The 19696-nt window shown below is 34.7% G+C and overlaps 1 long non-coding RNA gene across 1 annotated transcript in view; it reads right to left on the minus strand.

The window, feature by feature from the left end:
- LOC145716677 (uncharacterized) overlaps positions 1–19252 on the minus strand; it is a 41769-nt gene extending 22517 nt beyond the window's left edge. Inside the window, exons 1-2 of the long non-coding RNA XR_014139474.1 lie at positions 19199–19252; positions 4301–4407 (exon numbers count right to left, since the gene is read on the minus strand). This is a non-coding gene — a long non-coding RNA (uncharacterized LOC145716677). The remainder of the gene's footprint in view (positions 1–4300; positions 4408–19198) is intronic.
- Between the last annotated feature and the right edge of the window lie 444 nt (positions 19253–19696).

Here is a 19696-nt window from a genome sequence, read left to right on the forward strand (position 1 = left end):
ATGCTGGATATTTTATGTAACAGAAATCGTAAACATCAAAGAAATGTTGTATTAGCTAAGGACTAGAATGTCCTGGGCTATTAGTTCACTCTGTTATTCAGGGCATTTTGTGAAAAACAGCCATCACCATAGAATACCAGTTATTATACTTACATAAGACAACACTACTTATTCTACACCTCAATTCAGTAATGTGAGTATATTTCTCCTTTTGAACATTATTGATTAAAATTGAGGGTTTCCCCCCCCAAAGACCATATTCTTCTAGAAGGCAATATGCCATGAAGTGTTTAATTTTGTTTGCTTAGTACTTAAAATGCAGTGGTATAGGTGCTGAAGTAAATGCTGTAATGCTAGAGATGTTTAGTAGACTTTTAGCGTGTAGGAGTTTTAGGGACTTTTAGCAGACTTTATTTTCTAGAGCAGTTTTAGGTTTACATAAAAATTGAAGGGAAAGTAAAGAATTCTCATGTAACCCCTCTGCTGCCCACCTCCCCCACCCCACTTTTTCCTATTAACATCTTGTGTCAGTGTGGAATAGACAAAAGATAATGGTGTCTTGAGCAAGACTGGCAGTCATGAGGTTGGTGATAAGTGGTCACATTTGTGATATATTAGAAATAAGAGACTTCAAGAACGTGTGGATTGATTTTATATGGAGTAGGGGAGAAAGGAGAGCTAAAAATGAGTCAACTATTTTGCCTGAGCACTGGAATAGCTAGAGATGCAAGTTTGAAGGTATAAATTTGAGACAGATCAACATAAAGATGGATTCTGAAGCCATGAGGGTTAAAGATAACCTCTCTGTGGTGAGTGTAGCAAAAACAGAGGGATAACTTTGGAGACCCTCATGCATGCCAAATTGGAGACGTGAAGAGAAATCAACAGAGATCGACAAGTACAACAGAAGATTGTACAAGAAACAAGAAACACTACTTTTTCTAGAATCCAGGTAAGTAAATTAGCTTAAGAAGGTGACTGACTGGGTGTGCCAAATCATGATATTTCCAGAAAGATGAAGACTGAGAATGAACCATTGGCTTTAGACGTATGGGAAACATTTGTGATCTTGACATCTTTTCTTTTGGTAAAGAGGAACTAGTCAGACTATCCCTGCTGGGATTTAGAAAGAGAATGAAGTAAAGCTAAATAAATATATTTCTTCCAAGGATTTTTGTTGTGAAGGGATGGATTGAAATTTTTAGTAGCAGCAATGGAATGTGTGCTTAAAGGAAGCTTGTTTATTTTAAACATTTTATACATAAAATCTTTATGCATGTATGTGTATAAATACATATGTATGTTTATATGCACGTATGCACATCTATACCATAAATACATCTCAGATATATATTTATATATATCAGATATGTATATCTCTATTACTGAGATATATAATCAGATATATGTATAGATATCACCATTGTTGCATTTTTACATCATCATTGTATCATTGCTACTTAATTAGGACCTGGCACTTGGTAAGACCTTAGTACACAGTAGCTTTTCATGCAAAAATTCATGTGTAGGATGAATGACAGTTCACTTATTGGTAATTTATGTTATAGTCCCTGGTTATCTGTCAATCACAGCAATACTGCACATATGTACTGCTTAAGGAAAAAAAATTCTATCACTGAATATGGAATACTTTCACGATGAAGTAGTTTTAATTTGACTAAAACTTAAAGATTACCTTCTCCATCAATCTGCCACTATTCTAAAATTTTGCTGATGTCATAAAGTGTAAAACTGCACATTGAACAAGATTTTAAACTGCCAGAGCTTTAAAGTTAAAAAGTTAATGTTCCAAATGATTTACACCTGGGACGTAGCATGCAAAACCATCAAAATGAGTCTTGCCTGTTGCATATAGAAAATTCCATTTCTAAAATTATATACATTGATATAATAAAAACTGAGTGCCTATAAAGGGTATGTGCTTATGGCAATCAAGAAAATTTAAAAATGTGCTTTACATTGTTTTATGATGTATTAGAGTTGAAAAACCATTTTAATAAAGTCAAGGAGCAAACTGTTTCCATAGGATCATGGATATGAAAAACATTTGCTAAAGTCATCTAAACCATCACGTTGCCTCAAACAATGGGTCCTGTAGTCCACCTCTAATGAGGGAACTCTATTCATAAAGATCTCGTGAGCCCTGTTTAACACTTCTGAGAGGACATTACAAAACAGCTGTGGAAAATTTGACGATTTAAAAATTTTGAATAGTATGAGTTTACATTAGCTTTGAATAAAAGTTCTAAAGAATAATGCTGGAAAAATGTCTGTTCATGTCTTCTACCCATTTCTTGATTGGATCATTTGTTCTTTGGGTGTTAAGTTCTTTATAGATTTTGGATACTAACCCTTTATCTGATATGTCATTTGCAAATATCTTCTCCCATTCTGTCAGTTGTCATCCAAATGGCCAACAGACACATAAAGAAGTGCTCAACATCGCTCGGCATCAGGGAAATCCAAATCAAAACCTCAGTGAGATACCACCTCATACCAGTCATAATGGCTAAAATTAACAAGTCAGGAAACGACAGATGTTGGCAGGGATGCGGAGAAAGGGGAACCCTCCTACACTGCTGATGGGAATGCAAGCTGGTGCAGCCAGTCTGGAAAACAGTATGGAGGTTCCTCAAAAAGTTGAAAATAGAGCTACCATATGATCCAGCAATTGCACTACTGGGCATTTACCCCAAAGATGCAAATGTAGTGATCTGAAGGGGTACGTGCACCCTGATGTTTATAGCAGCAATGTCCACAATAGCCAAACTGTGGAAAGAGCCAAGATGTCCATCGACAGATGAATGGATAAAGAAGATGTGGTGTGTATATATATATATATATATATATATACACATACACAATGGAATATTATGCAGCCATCAAAAGGAAAGAAATCTTGCCATTTGCAATGACGTGGATGGAACTGGAGGGTATTATGTTGAGTGAAATAAGTCAATCAGAGAAAGGCATGTATATGATTTCACTGATATGAGGAATTCTTAATCTCAGGAAACAATCAAGGTTGCTGGAGTGGTGGGGGGTGGGAGGGATGGTGTGGCTGGGTGATAGATATGGAGAGGGTATGTGCTATGGTGAGTGCTGTGAATTGTGTAGGACTGTTGAATCACAGACCTGTACCTCTGAAACAAATAATACATTATATGTTAAAAAGATGATAGTAGGAAGGGAAAAATGAAGGGGGGGAAATCAGAGGGGGAGATGAACCATGAGAGACTATGGACTCTGAGAAACAAACTGAGGGTTCTAGAGGGGAGGGGAGTGGGGGGGATGGGTTAGCCTGGTGATGAGTATTAAAGAGGGCACGTACAGAATGGAGAACTGGGTGTTATACGCAAACAATGAATCATGGAACGCTACATCAAAAACTAATGATGTAATGTATGGTGATTAACATAACATAATAATAATAAAAAAATAATGCTAGAAGTGGAAGGTGAACCTCATTTAATCCTACTCTGTCAATTCGTGATTGACATAGCTGAGGAACAGAAAAACTGGCTCATTTTTTAAACACTACCCAGCAAGGTGAGTGGGACTTCCCAGACCACTTTCTGATACCTTCCCAACCCCCCATGCTTATTTTTATTGTACATTTGGATGCTATTTCTGTAATTCTTTTTCTAGAATATAAGTTCTTAGAGAATTGGGACTACAGGTCTATTTCTATGTATAAAGTGGAAAAAATAACAAATACACAACAGAATAAATATGACAATGTTTTGGGGTCTACCCATAGGTGTCATTTTGGAGACTTTAAATTCTCAGTCTCTGCCTCCTTCTCTTCTCCCACCTCCAGAACTAATATATTTCCATATTTGTTTTCTAGAGAGTTTCCTGGCTTTAGTTAAGGAAGATTTTAAGGAGCCCAGGATTACCATTCTGAAACATTTGTTGATCATTTGTCTTTACACTGAGCCTCTAAAGTGTTCTGCTTCATTCTGAGATCAAGACATCACCTCTCAGCTTTGAGACTAGATTTTTTTTCTTGATATACTGCTGAGTATTCCAGTTCCTTTTCAGTTGAGGCCCTGATTGAATCACAACGGTCTTCTCTGTCAGAACAAAAGTTCTCTGCTTTAGAAACCCATGCAAGAAGGTTTTATGAGGGACAGTGATAATTGTATGCCAACTCCAAGGACTCCCTGCTCCTGGATTCTTCAGAATCATGTTTAGAAAACCCCTTTTGGAATTATCTTGTGTGGATCACCTACCAAAATAATTTCAATCTAGGTTTGACATTCTAGCTCTGGCTTACCTCCATTCTGACGTCCTGATTTATGGATCTCAACTCTCTTATTCAGCTCTACTCTTTGATTCTTCTAGAGTTATGTCCAGTTGTGTCCTGAAATATGATAATCAGCCCTGGAACATACAAATTGGAATTCAATGTACTACTTTAACTCTGAAAAAGCATTTTTGATTTATAGAGCATGACACCAACAAGATGGCAACATAAATCATTCCTGACTTTGTTCCCCCTCACAATAAGAATAACTAACAACTATTTATGGCCAAAACACCACGGAGAGAATCCTGGAACATGAAAATGAGGCTGAAGCACCACCCTGCAGCACAGAGACCAAGACGGACTGCTTTAGAAAGTAAGAAGAATGGCTACTGGAAACTAACAAAGCTCTAATAACTGATCATAAAGAAATGGAGATATATGAACTGTCAGACAAAAATTCAGAATAATCCTCTTAAAGAATAGTAAACTTACAAGAACACAGTCAACTAAATAAAAAGGAAAATAATGAATCAACAAAATGAGAAGTTTGACAAAGAAATAGAAACCATAAAAAAATGAGAAGTCCTAGAGTTGAAAAACACACTGAACTGAAGAATTCAATGGAGAACTTCAGAAGCAGACTGGACCATGCTGAAGAAAGAATCAATGACCTGGAAGATAAGGGGTTTTAAATTATCCACCAGAGCAAAAAGAAAAAAGAAGAAAGCCTTGGGACACAATGAAAAAAAAAATTCACATTATGAGAATTCCAGGAGAAGAGAAAAAGGAAAGAAACAATATTTAAAGCAATAAAATGGCTGAAAACTTTACAAGCCCAAGAGAGAAAAAGACATCCAGATCCAAGAGGCCTAAAAAATTCCAAATAGGTTGAACCAAATAGGGCTACACCAAGACACATAACTGTCAAATCAAAGACAGCTTATTTTAAAAGCAGCAAAAGAGAGAAGTTATATACAAGGGGACCCTATAAGACAATTGGTAGATTCTCAACAGAAACTTTTCAGTCCAGAAAAGAATGGGGTGACATATTCAAAATATTGAAAGGAAATGACTTTCAGGGACAAATAAATGCTGAGGAAATTCATCACTACTAGCTAAAAGGAGTTCCATGACTGGAAATAAAGCAATGTTAGTTAACATCATAAAAACATAAGGTAGTATAAAACTCACTGGTAATGGTATATATATAGTCAAAGTTGGAATCTGTAATATGGTAATGGTGGAGCATTAAGCATTTAACAACTCTACTTTAAACATTAAAAGAGTAAAAATAACCTTAACCATAATAAATGGTTATTGTGCAAAATAAAAAAATATGTAAACTGTAACACCAATAACCTAAAATGTGAGGGAGAGAAGAAGTAAAAGTGTAAAGCTTAGGTATTAATTTAAAATAGGGTGTTATAATTTAACAATATTTTAGGTAACCCTCATCATAGCCACAAGGGAAAAACCTGGAGTACTCACACATAAGAACATGATAAAGAAGTCAAAGGATATTGATCTCACGTAGCATCAAAACATACACACACACACACACACACACACACACAAGATAGCAGGAGAAGAAATAAGAACAATGGATCTGCAAGACAACCAGAAAACAATGAACAAAACAGCAATAGGAAGTTCTTACCAATAATTACATCAAATAAAAACATATTAAATTCTATCATCAAAAGATATAGAATGGCTGAATGGATTTTTAAAAAAAGATTAAATGATATGTTGCGTACAGGACACTGACTTTATCCTTAAAGACACAAATAAGCAGCGATAGCTACCCAAATATCAGACAAAATAGACTTTAAAAATAGTAAAAAGAGACAAGGAAGGTCATTATATAATGATAAAAGGGTCAATATATCAAGAAGATAATAATTGTTAGTATCTATGTAACTAACATCAGAGAACATAAATGCATAAAGCAAAGCCAGAAATAAACAGCAATAGTTGGAAATTTTATTTATTTTATTATGTTAATCACCATACATTACATCATTAGTTTTTGATGTGGTGTTCCATGATTCATTGTTTGCATATAACACCCAGTGCTCCATTCAATACATGCCCTCTTTAATACCCATCACCAGGCTAACCCATCGCCCCACCCCTCTCCCCTCTAGAACCCTCAGTTTGTTTCTCAGAGTCCATAGTCTCTCGTGGCTCCTCTTCCCCTCCAATTTCCCCCCTTTCATTTTTCCCTTCCTACCTCTGAAACAAATAATACATTATATGTTAAAAAAAAAGATTGTAGGAATAGTTGGAAATTTTAATACCCCACTCTCAATAATAGATCATCCAGTCAAATAATCAGTAAGGAAATGGTGAATTTGAATAACACTGTAAACAATTTGATTTCGCAAGAGCAGAATACATATTCTTAAGTTCACATGGAACATTTTCTAGGATAGATCATAGGTTAAGCCACGAAACAAATATTAGCAAATTCAAGCTTGAAATCATACCATCAAAAGATACCAAGTGTCTTCTATGACCACACTAGTATAAAACTTGAAATCAATGGAGGAAAATTGTTTAATTTCCATGTATTTGTGAATTTTCCAACAGTCTCCTGAGTAACGAATGGATCAAAAAATAAAGGGGGAAACAAAGCATCTTGAGATGAACAAAAATGAAAACACAAATAACCGGGGTGCCTGGGTAATTCAGTCAGTTAAGCATCTGACTCTTAGTTTAGGCTGGTCATGATCTCAGAGTTGTGAGATTGAGCCCTACATCGGGCTCCGTCTGGGCTTGGTGTGGAGTCTGCTTGGAATTCTCTCCCTCTAAACCTCTCCTCACTAGCTCGCTCTCTCTCTCTCTCTCTCTCAGGTAAATAAATAAAATCTTAAAAAAAAAAAAAAAGGAAAACACAAATACCAAAACTTATCGGATGCAGCAAAAGCAGGTCTTAGAGGGAAGCTGATAGCAGTAAATGCCCACATTAAGAAGCAAGAAAGATCCCAAACAACCTAATTCTACACCTTAAGGAACTAGAAAAAGAAGAAACTGAGCCCAATGTTAGTAGAAGAAAGGAAGTAATAAGGAATAGAACAGAAAAAAATGAAATAGGGAAAAGGAAATCAATAGATGAGACTAACCAAACTAAGAGTTGGTTCTTTGAGAAGATAAAATTGGTAAAATTTTACTAGACTGACTAAGGGGGGGGTGGGACAAAAACAGAACTCAAATCAACAAAATTATAAATGAAAAAGGAAACATTACAAAGGACATCACAGAAATACAAAGAATCTTGAGTTTACTATGAACAACTGTACTCCAACAAACTGGACAACCGAGAATAAATGGAAAAAAATTCTTATAAACAAACTACCAACCAAGACTGACTCAGGAAGAAATAGAAAGTCTGAGTAGATCAATTAATACTAACATTGAATCAGTAATCAAAAATCTCCAGTGAAGAAAAACCCAAGACTAAATGGTTTTTTCACTCATTTTATCAGGCCAGCATCGCCCTGATACCAAAGCCAGAGAAAGACACTACCAGAAAACAACAGAACAAAATTTCTGATATAGATGCAAAAATTCTCAGTAAAATACTAGCAAAGCAAAGTCAGCAGCATATTAAAAGGATCATTCACCACGATCAAGTGGAATTACACATGGGATGCCAGGATGGTTTGACATAATCAAATCAAGCAATGTGATACATTAATAGAATGAAAGAAAAATCATACGATCATCTCAATAGACACATTTGAGAAAATGAAACACCCATTCATGATAAAAACTCTAAACAAATTAGGTACAGAAGGAATGTACCTAAACATAATAAAGGCCATATATAAGTCCACAGCTTTCATCATACTAAATGGTGAAAGGTTGAAAGATTTTCCTCTAAAAACAGGAACAAAACAAGTGTGCCCACTCTCAGCACTCCTATACATCATAATACCAGAAGTCCTAGCTTGAGCAACCAAGAAAAGAAAAAGAAAGGCATCAGAACTGGAATAGAAGAAGTAAAATTGTCTTTATTTGCAGGTGGCATAATCTTATATAGGGAAATCCTAAAAACTCTACACAAAAAAACTGTTAGATCTAATCAATAAATTCAATACAGTTTCAGGATACAAAATTAACATAAAAATTGGTAGCATTTCCAGACATTAACAACAAATTATCTGAAAAAGAAATAAGAAAAAAAATCCCATTTACAATAGCATCAAAAACAATAAAATATTTAGGAATGAACTTAGCCAAAGAGGGAAAAGATCTCTATTTGAAAACTACAAGATATTGAAGGGAATAAAAGACACAAATAAATGGAAAGGTATCCCATGTTCATAGATTGGAAGAATTCATATTTTTAAAATTTTCATACTACCAAAAGTAGATTCAATACAAACATTATAACGATTTGAATAACATTATTTACAGAAGTAGAAAAAACAATTATAAAATTTATATGGAATCACAGAAGATCCCAAATAGCCAAAAGAATCCTGAGAAAGAAGAACAAAGGGGAAGGGCATCACACTTCCTAATTTTAAGCTGTATTAATCAAAACCATATGGTACTGGCATAAAAACAGACAACAGATCAATGGAACAGAATTGAGAGCCCAGAAATAAACCTAAGCATATAGTCACCTTATATTTAACAAGGGAGACAAGAATACTCAGTAGAGAAAAGACAATCTTTTCAATAAATTGTGCTGGAAAAAGTGGATATTCACAAGTAAAAGAATGAAGCTTAGACCTCTGTCTTATAACACTTACATAAATTAACTAGAAATGGATTAAAGATTTAAATGTAAGACCTGAACCATGAAACTCCTTAAAGAAAACATAGGAATAAAAGCTCCTAACATGGTCTTGGCAGTGATTCTTTAGATAGGAGACTTAAAACACAAGGAACAAAATAAAAATAAACAACTAGGACTACATAAAACTAAAAAGCTTCTGCACAGCAAAAGAAACAAAGTGAAAGACAATGATAATGGGAAAGAAGTACTTGCAAATCATATCTGATAAGGTGTTAATAGCCAAAATATACAAAACCACATATAACTCAATATACACTACTTAAAAATATTTATATAAATCTTTATAAAAAATTATGTTTATTCAATACTTCAAAAATATTTATTGAGCTTTCCCTAAAATTCTCAGTACTGGTGATACAAGGAAAAACCGAATATTCATAAATTTCTACTACAGGAAACATCCTATGCTTATAATTATTCATATATCTTTATTCAAATGTAATTAGCCCAGTCTATACATATTTTAAAATATAAAATCAGGTAAATTTATCCATCTTGAATTTAAAAAACCTACTTATTCATTTTTCTCCCACAAAAAGAAAAAAACAAAACTGCTCAGTATTTCTTGATAATTTGTGCCAATATAAATTTTTGTCTTATATTTATAGTCCTAGAATTCTTGCCACTCGCAACAACATGAATGGATCTAGAACGTATAATGCTAAGTGAAACAAGCCCATCAGAGAAAGATAAATACCATATGATTTCACTCATAAGTTGAATTTAAGAAATAAAACAAAGGAAAAGACAGACAAAAACAAGAAAAAGACTCTTAACTATAGAGAACTGATGGTTACCAGAAGGGAGGAGGGTGGGGGATGGGTAAAATAGGTGATGGGGATGAAGAGTACACTTACCATGATGAGCACTGAGTAATTTATAGAATTGTTGTATCACTATATTGTACACTTGAAACTAATATACCAACATATGTTAACTCTGCTAGAATTAAAATTTTTTTGAATTTCATAGGCTTAAAGCTGAGTTTTTAAATACAAGTAGTCATTCCTTTTAAAAAGAGTTCTAGATTGAGCAACACTAAAAATAAATAATCTAGCTTTCTATATTAGTTAGGTAACCAAAATGTCTTCTAATAAAAAGCCCTGACAAATCTTTGAAAAAGATACAATTTAAAATATCACTTGTGAAAACTAATATGATTTTTATTTTAGAAAGTTAGAAAACATTTAAATCTAAGTCTACCTTTGACATTTGTTTTCTTTTGAACATAACTTCAATACCGTAAAGATGTCACTATTTCCTATTATATATTGTGTATAAGAAAACTTAGAATTTTACTTCTGGCAACATGATAAACTGTCCCTTGTTTTATTTTCATCTTACTGGAATATTATTTGAAATATTTTATTATTGAAATCAATTCTGATTTTTGCATGAAGAGAAGATTCTGATTAGAACAGAAAAAAAAAAATGTCCCTAAGTGTTCCCTTTGAATGGCTCACCAGGAATATGGAACACCAATCTTTTATCAAAATGCTTGGTAATCGAACATGAAAGCCAAGATACTGAATAATATTTTCTTTTTAAATTTTCATTTGCGGGGAAAAATAGCTGAACCCACATAATAAGTATTGTTGCCATGTAAAGAATATGATAATATATAAAAACAGAATATGTTTTTACCTATTTTAACAATACCCAAGTTGGTATCTTAACTCTTCCTTACCCGTCTGTGACCAGGGTCTTGTTATATCCTTGCTTAAATCTCAAATTTTTGTAATTACTAAAATTATAGTACCTAATTTCAAAGTTGTAGTAAATCTTACATGAAATCATTATATTAATATTTATATTGATAAATTATGATCACAGCCATTAGAAGTTTATAATAAAAATTAGGTTAAATATTATATGTTAAATACTGGAATATTCAATTAAGCACTGTTACATACTGTAACGTTAAATTAAATGCGGAACATTTGACCCAAGACCTAGTTAGATCACTTATGCATTTTTTTTTCATATTTAAGGTATAGTGTTTCTTTCCTCCCCCCCAAGGTTTTATTAAGAAACCTACACACATTTCAGTGGTTAAATTTAGGTAATCTTATACATTATTCTTCATTTTATAGATGAGGAAAGTGTATCTCATAGAGGCTAAATGCCAAGATCACACCATTAGTAAAGGCATACATCAGTTTACTTTCATATCTAACTCCATTTCTTTATCTTGCTAACTGTACCATACATTGTGTCAAAATTTCAGAACCTAGAGGGAGTTTATAATTTCTCCTGCCTTTTTTTAACATTATTTAATCACAGTCACAGATCTAGAAAATACTTTTTTAAAAAAAATCTCCTTCTCTAGTTTCAGTAAGCATGGTTTCTAAAATCCCTCAGCATTCGGGTGTATTTGTGTAATCTGCTGTGAAGTAGAGCACTCCATGGTGCACCTACACAGATTTGCTCTGTTTGCTCTCCCAGTGAGCAAGCCCAGCTGCACCCCTCTCTCAGCCCTTAGAAACAATCCTGCCACGAATACTCTGTACCTGTCCCCTCTTGGCTCTGTGTGAGAATTTCCCTGGGATATGGCCAGGAACAGGGTTAGCATAAATTAAAATACATACACATAAAAGGACATAGTGTGAAACAACACACTTAAACAAATGATACACAAAAACCTCATTCAAATGACTGCACATGGTGGGAGGGGAATGAGACGTGAGAATGAAAGGGAATATGTAAGTAAAGGGAATGGATTTGCATGGAAGAATGAATGTGCCAAGAAATAAGTGAGATTAACTAAATCTTCAGCACCAGAGTCCCAAAGAAGAAAAAAAAATTGCTCTCTGCTGAGTTGCCTTTTAATAGAATGAGGTCCATCACTTCCATCAATTTTCATAGCATATATGAGTAGACAACAATAGAGCTGAATAAGAGGGGATAAACTATCAAATGTTGTTCAAAAGAAAAAAATATAAGGGGCGCCTGGGTGGCTCAGTCGGTTGGGCGTCTGCCTTCGGCTCAGGAAATGATCCCAGGGTCCTGGGATCCAGCCCCACATCGGGCTCCTGGCTCAGCAGGGAGCCTGCTTCTCCCTCTCCCCCTGCCTCTCTCCCTGCTCATGCTCTCTCTGTATCTCCGTGTCTCAAATGAATTAATAAAATCTTTAAAAAAATATATAAGAGGTTAAAGGATGGTAGTCTAATGAATGCTGTGCCTACATTTAAAAGGAGAGGAAAAACAGAAGATCCTGGTCTAAACCTTTCCATAAAACCCGGAGAACATTTCGCAGAGGATACAGCATGCCTGCGAGGTTTGGTTTGTTACAAGGTTCTGAAGGGGAGCCGAAGTGCTACACAATGGAGTGGCTGGTAAAGGAGAACAAGATCATGATAAAGGACTGCAAGAAATGGTAACCTTCAAATTAGCCAGGGAAAGTAGAAGGAAATTATTAGCGTGACTTAGATTAGAAATATATAGAGACTGAGTTGTGGGACTTCTGTCCGCGTGGTGGTGTCTCTGATGTCTTCATTTTAGAGAACTCTGGACAGCTCTACAGAATGCTGGCACTTTTAGAGGTACAGACGGTCGGTCCTTGCCTGTATACTCCAGTTGGAGTGTCAGACAAGAAATAATTAAACACATAATTACAAATAGCCCTTAAGCCCTGGAAAAGAAATATGGCAAATTATTTCTGGTGCATCCTGTGAATGAATGTCACCATCCTGACTTTTATTTTGTCACATTTAACTTCCTGTATTTATGTTTCAATATCCCTGCCACACTAAAATCTGTTCTTGGGAAGAAGTCAAGTATGTTCTAACATCTAACATATCAGTTAGGAAGTCATAAATATTAAATGAACTGGTCTGGTTGTTACATTTGATTCAGATCCTGGGTCTGTGGTCGCTTCCTGTGTCCCCATGTGAACCTACAGATTGGCCTCTTTATTATTTTAACCCATCTTACCTGAAACACTTACAACATCTTTTTTCATAGATAAATGTGAATTTCAGTCTGTCACTATTCTTACAATCTTAAAATTAGTGAGGTGCAAATTAATGAGATTTTAGGGCTAGGAAAGGATTTCTGTGTCCTTCCAAATTAAGACTTGTTTAAAAATCAGCTGTTTATTTAGATAATTAATGTTTTGTAAGTTTAAACAAAGTGTCTCTCACATTCATCACCGCTGATAATATCAGACTTTTGAAAAGATTCACCTTTTGACGCCAGAAGGCATTAAAATGTGAGGCCAGAAATAGCTAAACTGTAATAAAGTGATAATTGCTAAGTGAAAAGCCACAGAAACAGTGTATTTAACTAAACACTAACACTTTTAGTGTGAACTTACAATGCTCAGTGGTATCTTATTTTTTCCATCTGTCCAAGTGATTTTGCATCTTTTGATTTTTCTCAAACTAGAAGACATTACATTAATTTTGCATATTATAATGCTAACAGGTACAAACTGCAATGGAATAAGAAATTCTTTAGCTGCAAGCCATTTTATTTATGCTTTACTGGTAAAATCTATTATCACAAATATATATATGTTCAATGGGAACCAAAGCTATGAATTTGAGTCTCACTAATGGCAGCTTTTTCTCATCAGATCAGTGGTTCTGACAGTTGGCTAGACATCAGAATCATTTGAGAAGCTGTTTACAATACTCCTTTACAGCCCAACCCCCTTAACGATTGGCTCAGATTCTGTAGATGAGATTTGAATATTAGTATTTTAAAAATCTTACAAAGTGTTTCTATTGTGCAGATGGGTTAGAAATCAATGTTAGACATTAAACCTTATGCTGGCAATATATTTTACCTCTATATTCTTTCTCCCAAAATTGTACTGAGCACCTAGATTCCTGAATGTTAGTTTGATAAATCCATAAATTACTTAAAGCATGAATATCATTTTTTTAAAAGATTTTATTTATTTATTTGACAGAGACACAGCAAGAGCAGGAACACAAGCAGGGGGAGTGGGAGAGGGAGAAGCAGGCTCCCTGCTGAGCAGGGAGCCCAATGCGGGGCTCGATCCCAGGACCCTGGGATCATGACCTGAGCCGAAGGCAGACGCTTAAGACTGAGCCACCCAGGCGCCCCATAAAGCATGAATATCATTTTAAAGTTAGGTAATTCTTCTTCCCCTTACCATAGGAATTTTATTTTTCAAATACTATAGATCTTAACTCTTATCCCCTGTATCTTGATTTTTGAGTTATAGGCATCAAGAGGCTAGGCACAACTTGATCCCTGAATTTACATCTCTTTAATATAAAATATTCACAGAGTGTTTTGAAAGTCCTTTTATACAGAGAAGGTATTACTAAAAAATAGAGAAAACAAACCAAGAGTAAGTATTGAATTACACTAGGGCAAAAGAGCTCAACAAAAGGAAAAGAGCTCAACAAAAGGAAGAAACTGAAATTAAAAGTATATCCAATTAGCAACTCAGCAAATTGATTAAACTCATACTAATTTTGTAAGTAAATCATTTGAGGTTTAACTTACTTTTGCATCATTTAAAATGCAGTTGGGTTTTGATTAGACAATAAACATTTCCACAATTTGACCTATCATTGAGAAGCACAGAAAATTGGGAATGCTGGGTATATGAAGAGCCAAATCATATTCATATCCTTTAGCCAAATAATTACGCCTAGAAAACTTTCTTTATCCAATGGGAAAAGATGACATATAGAAAAAAATCCAAATGACCTTTACTAAGGGAAAATTGGTTAATTAAATAAATTCATATTCAAGGAAATATTACACATTCCCTTGAAATGCCAACTACACAGCAACATGAAAACTGGTTATGGTAATTGATAAGAAGAGTATATTATTTGCAAACAATGACTGCAGTTATGCAGAAAATTGCCTAAATGTTTGAAATCAATGCACTGAAGGATACACAGTGCAGTGGATAATTGACTTTTTTCCCTTTATTTTTTCTTATGTAATATGATACTGCTTTACAAATTTTAAAATATTCTTTGGCCACCTTATCTCATTCATCCTTTGGCCTTCCTGACACTCGTTCTGCAATGTGAGCATCCATGTGTCTTCGTAATTATTTATTTTATACTCCTTGCTTCTTAGGTACTAGAGGCATAATCTTGTAAATTCAGACACTTGTTCTGTCTCTAATAACTTTATTTTATTACTATATTATTCATTAGATTTTTCTTCCATCATATTTATTAAAGTAGTCAGTTATTTTGGTATTTTAATATGACTATAGATGCTATTGGTCCTGCACTATGGGAGTGAAGTCTCAATTAAATTTCACAAATTACATATTTTGAAATCATATATTCACAGATGAAATAAGAATGTTTACCTCCTAACAAATATACATCAAATTGTTTTTTTTTTTGTAAATATGCCTTGAGCAACTCATCAAAAACAATTTTTTAATTTGCTCATTTCTTTAATTAAGCCCTAGGTTTTGTCCTATGAGCCCCCAAATATCTATTCTCTCTATAATATAGAGGATTAATATTTCATTTTCATTTATTTAAAATCTGTTGACTTGGGGGAGTTGGAAACTTTGTATTTGACAGTTTCAATTAAACATTAATTTCAACTAATTATACTTTGAAGAATTTGCTACTATAAAATTAAAAATCTGAGCAGTGAAAATGACAGAATTTTCTTTGCTCCCAGTGAAAAGTCAAACTGTGGAAGTGTTGATTGTCATTTCAAAATCTTATTTCCATGAGGAATATTTTCATTCCCATCCACTGGAAACAGTAATGACCTTTCATCAGAGAAAAACTGAAGATTTGACAACTGCAATCAAATAATCCAAATTACATTCATATGAGTTGATAGTGCTTTGGGTCAATCCTCTCTGGTGCTCAACTGCTTGGATGTAGAGGTGCAGAACATTGAAATATTTTGTGTGTTGAATGCATATTTCAATACATCTATTTCCAGGCTTCAAATAGGAAATGTTCCCAAATAGTTTTCCATATGAAACTATGGTTCCTAAAGTTTCTGTTGGGAAGCAGCACAAATTCCCTTTGCCAAATAAATCACAGGATCGTGTTCACCATTTTTGCTTGAGATTATATTCTTCCCACAGAAAAGGGCAGCAAGGATTAAAATATGACCATACTCATTCCCATACAATATAACACAGTCCATCCTCTTGATCACAAAGTATTTATTTGCCTCCCTTCATTCAAAATTTTTTACTCTCTCCCCAAGGGAAATTACTCAAGCAACCTTCCTCAAAGTCAAAGATCCTATGATAATGTGTACATCAGATCTCTGTATGTCTTCTCTTGCTTCAGAAGTCTATGTACTAGGGCGCCTGGGTGGCTCAGTTGGTTAAGCCACTGCCTTCGGCTCAGGTCATGATCCCGGAGTCCCGGGATCGAGTCCCGCATCGGGCTCCCTGCTCGGCAGGGAGCCTGCTTCTGCCTCTGACCCTCCCCCCTCTCATGTGCTCTCTCTCTCTCATTCTCTCTGTCTCAAATAAATAAATTAAAAAAATCTTTAAAAAAAAAAAAAAGAAGTCTATGTACTCAAAAGGCAAGTGATTTACACACCTCCCCTCCCCTCAGACCCAATATAATATAGTGAAACTAGGACAACAAACAATACTTCCATACAGAAAGGAGATATAGAAAATATTTATGAAATCTAACTCTATTATGCCTGTGGAAATGCTCCTTTATTTGGTTCAGGTTCCGCCCCCTAAAAATAGTTGCTCAGTCTGTAATTTTCTATGGTCTTTGGCTTTTACTTTCTAGGAGATACATATACCTATACACATACATATACATGCATATACATACATATATAAACACATATACATACATACATACACATATACATATATATGTTGCTGTGTCCACGTTTGAATGGCAATGGATATTATGGACATTATTCCCTCTCAAGATGTTGACAGCATGCTCAGCCAGCTTCCTGCTTGTGGAAGTTTAGAGAAATGAGGGATGATGAATTCATTCAAATCTTGACAAATCACTCTTTTATCCCAGACTGGAGGCTCATTTGCCAGTATAACTCTCACAAAAACTTAGTAATTTTTTTCTCTATTTTTTTTTCAATAAATTCCACAGGTCAGTTGTCACATCTGCAATTCTTTTGGAGACATTCCATTACCTCTGAGCTATTCACACCTTGAATTTGGGAGATGTTCTGGTAGAAGCACAATATCAATCTCCTTGTGTCATTTTGTTCAGTGAAAAATATTTACAGATAACAAAATTTAATAGATTAAGAGCTTTTAACAACAGGCTTGATGGCCAAACCATTGATTTGATCCTTTCCAGAAAGCTAAACTTTAATTGACATTTATTTTTCAAATAAAGATGAATAAAAAAGAATGAGATCTTGCCATTTGTGACAACATGGATGCACCTAGAGGGTATTATGCTAAGTGAAGTAAGTCAGACAGAGAAAGACAAATATATGATTTCAACTTATATTTGGAATCTTAAAATGTGAGACCTGAAATCATAAAACTAAGAGAAAACATAGGCAATAATCTCTTGGATGTGAGCCTTGGCAACGTATTTATGGAACTGTTTCCTCAAGCAAAGGAAACAAAAGCAAAAATAAGCAACTGGAACTACACAAAAATATTATTTATAAATAATATAGCTGATAAGGGGTTATTATCCAAAATATATGAAGAATTCATACAACTTAAAGCAGAAAAAGAATCAAATTGGAAAATGGGCAGAAGACCTAGAGAGACATTTTTCCAAAGATAACACAGGTGGCCAACAGACACATGAAAAGATGTTCAACATCACTCATCATCAGGGAAATACAAATCAAAACCACAATGAGATATCACTTTACACCAGCCAAAATGGCTAAAATCAAAAAGAGTAACAAGTTGGTGAGGATGTGGAGAAAAGGGAACCTTCATGCAGTTTTGGTATGAATGCAAACTGGTGCAGCCATTGTGGAAAACAGTATGGAGATTCCTCAAAATATTAAAAATAGAAATATCATATGATTCAGTAATTCCCCTACTGGATATTTACCAAAATAAAACAAAAACAGTAATTTAGGAAGATATGCCTTCCTTTCATTGCAGCATATTTACAATAGCCAAGATATGGAAGCAATCTAAGTGTCCATCAATAGATGAATGGATAAAGATGAGTACATACATACATACGTACATACACACACACACACACACGAATGTTATTCAGCCATAAAAAAGAATGAACTCTTGCCATTTGCAACAACATGGATTAAGTTAGAGTGTGTAATGCTAAGGGAAATAAGCCAGTTAGAGAAAGACAAATACCATGTGATTTCATTCCTATGTAGAATTCAAGAAACAAAACAAATGAGCAAGGGGGAAAAAAAAGGAGAGGCAAACCAAGAAACAGACCGTTAACTATAGAGAACAAACTGATGATTACCAGAGGGAAGGTGAGTAGGGGGATGGGTAAAATAGGTGTTGGGGATTAAAGAGTACACTTATCATGATGAGCACTGAGTAATGTATGGAACTGTTAAATCACTTTATTGTACACCTGAAATTAATCTAACACTATGGTAACTATACTGAATTTTAAAAAATAATACACACACACACACACACACAGTGGACTGTTTCTCAGCCATAAAAAAGAATGGGATTTTGCCATTTGTAGATGGATCTTGAGGGTATTATGCTTAGTGAAATTCAGAGAAAAATATATAATTTTACTTATGTGGAATCTAAAAAAAAAATGAACAAACAAAAAGCAGAAACAGACTCATAAATACAGAAAACACATTGGTGGTAGCCAAGGGTGGGGGTGGGGGGGAAGGAATGGCTAAATAGATGTAGGGGATTAAGGAGAAAAAAAAGGGATCAAAGATAAAATGTCCACCAAAAAGTCATTGCTTGTAAGAGCAGGGGGACAATGTATGAGCCTTGCTGGCCAATGATTCTGTTTTCATGTGCTTTATTAGAGAAGAAAATCTAGTTTGCCTGACTAGAATAGTATTGGTTAAAAATAAAACCTCAAAATGTGGAATATGTTCTGTTATGGAATTACCACTTGGATAAATAATTGAGGCTTTTAAAATTTTTTTTTATTTCCAAGTGTTTGGCATTATCAGGAAACATCCTTACTAACCAGGAAACTGATGCTTTTTACCTCCTAAATTGTCCAACAGGAGATGCAGCGACTGGAACTCCATCTGAACTAGCTGCTGCCATGTGGTACCAGACACAATCCCATTAACATCGGAGACCGTTTCCTTCCAAAAAAAAAAAGTCTCTTTGTGGTTTGTAATTGCAGCTGAAATCACTTCCTCATTGCAGGTGTGCAGGACATCCCACCAAGGCCTCTACCTTCCAGAAATCTTTTAAATACTCCATAGACCAGTAACAAGTCGACCTTACATAACAAAGGTGCCTACCTTCTTTTCAACATCAGAGAGCACCGGGGAGAATATGTATCATAGTATAGAATCATAACATATATCCTATTGCTCTGATCTATAGGCTTAAAGCTGAAAACATCAAGCTTTCATGATCCTGTGCCTGTATGTAAACACACACACACACACACACACACAGAGGACCATGTTTAACCATATTCAGAGTTACAGAACACACAGAAAAAATACACTATTCGCATCACAAAGATGAG

Source organism: Leptonychotes weddellii, chromosome 13, assembly GCF_054177405.1.
Source record: "Leptonychotes weddellii isolate Sample4059 chromosome 13, ASM5417740v2, whole genome shotgun sequence".
NCBI lineage: Eukaryota > Metazoa > Chordata > Mammalia > Carnivora > Phocidae > Leptonychotes > Leptonychotes weddellii.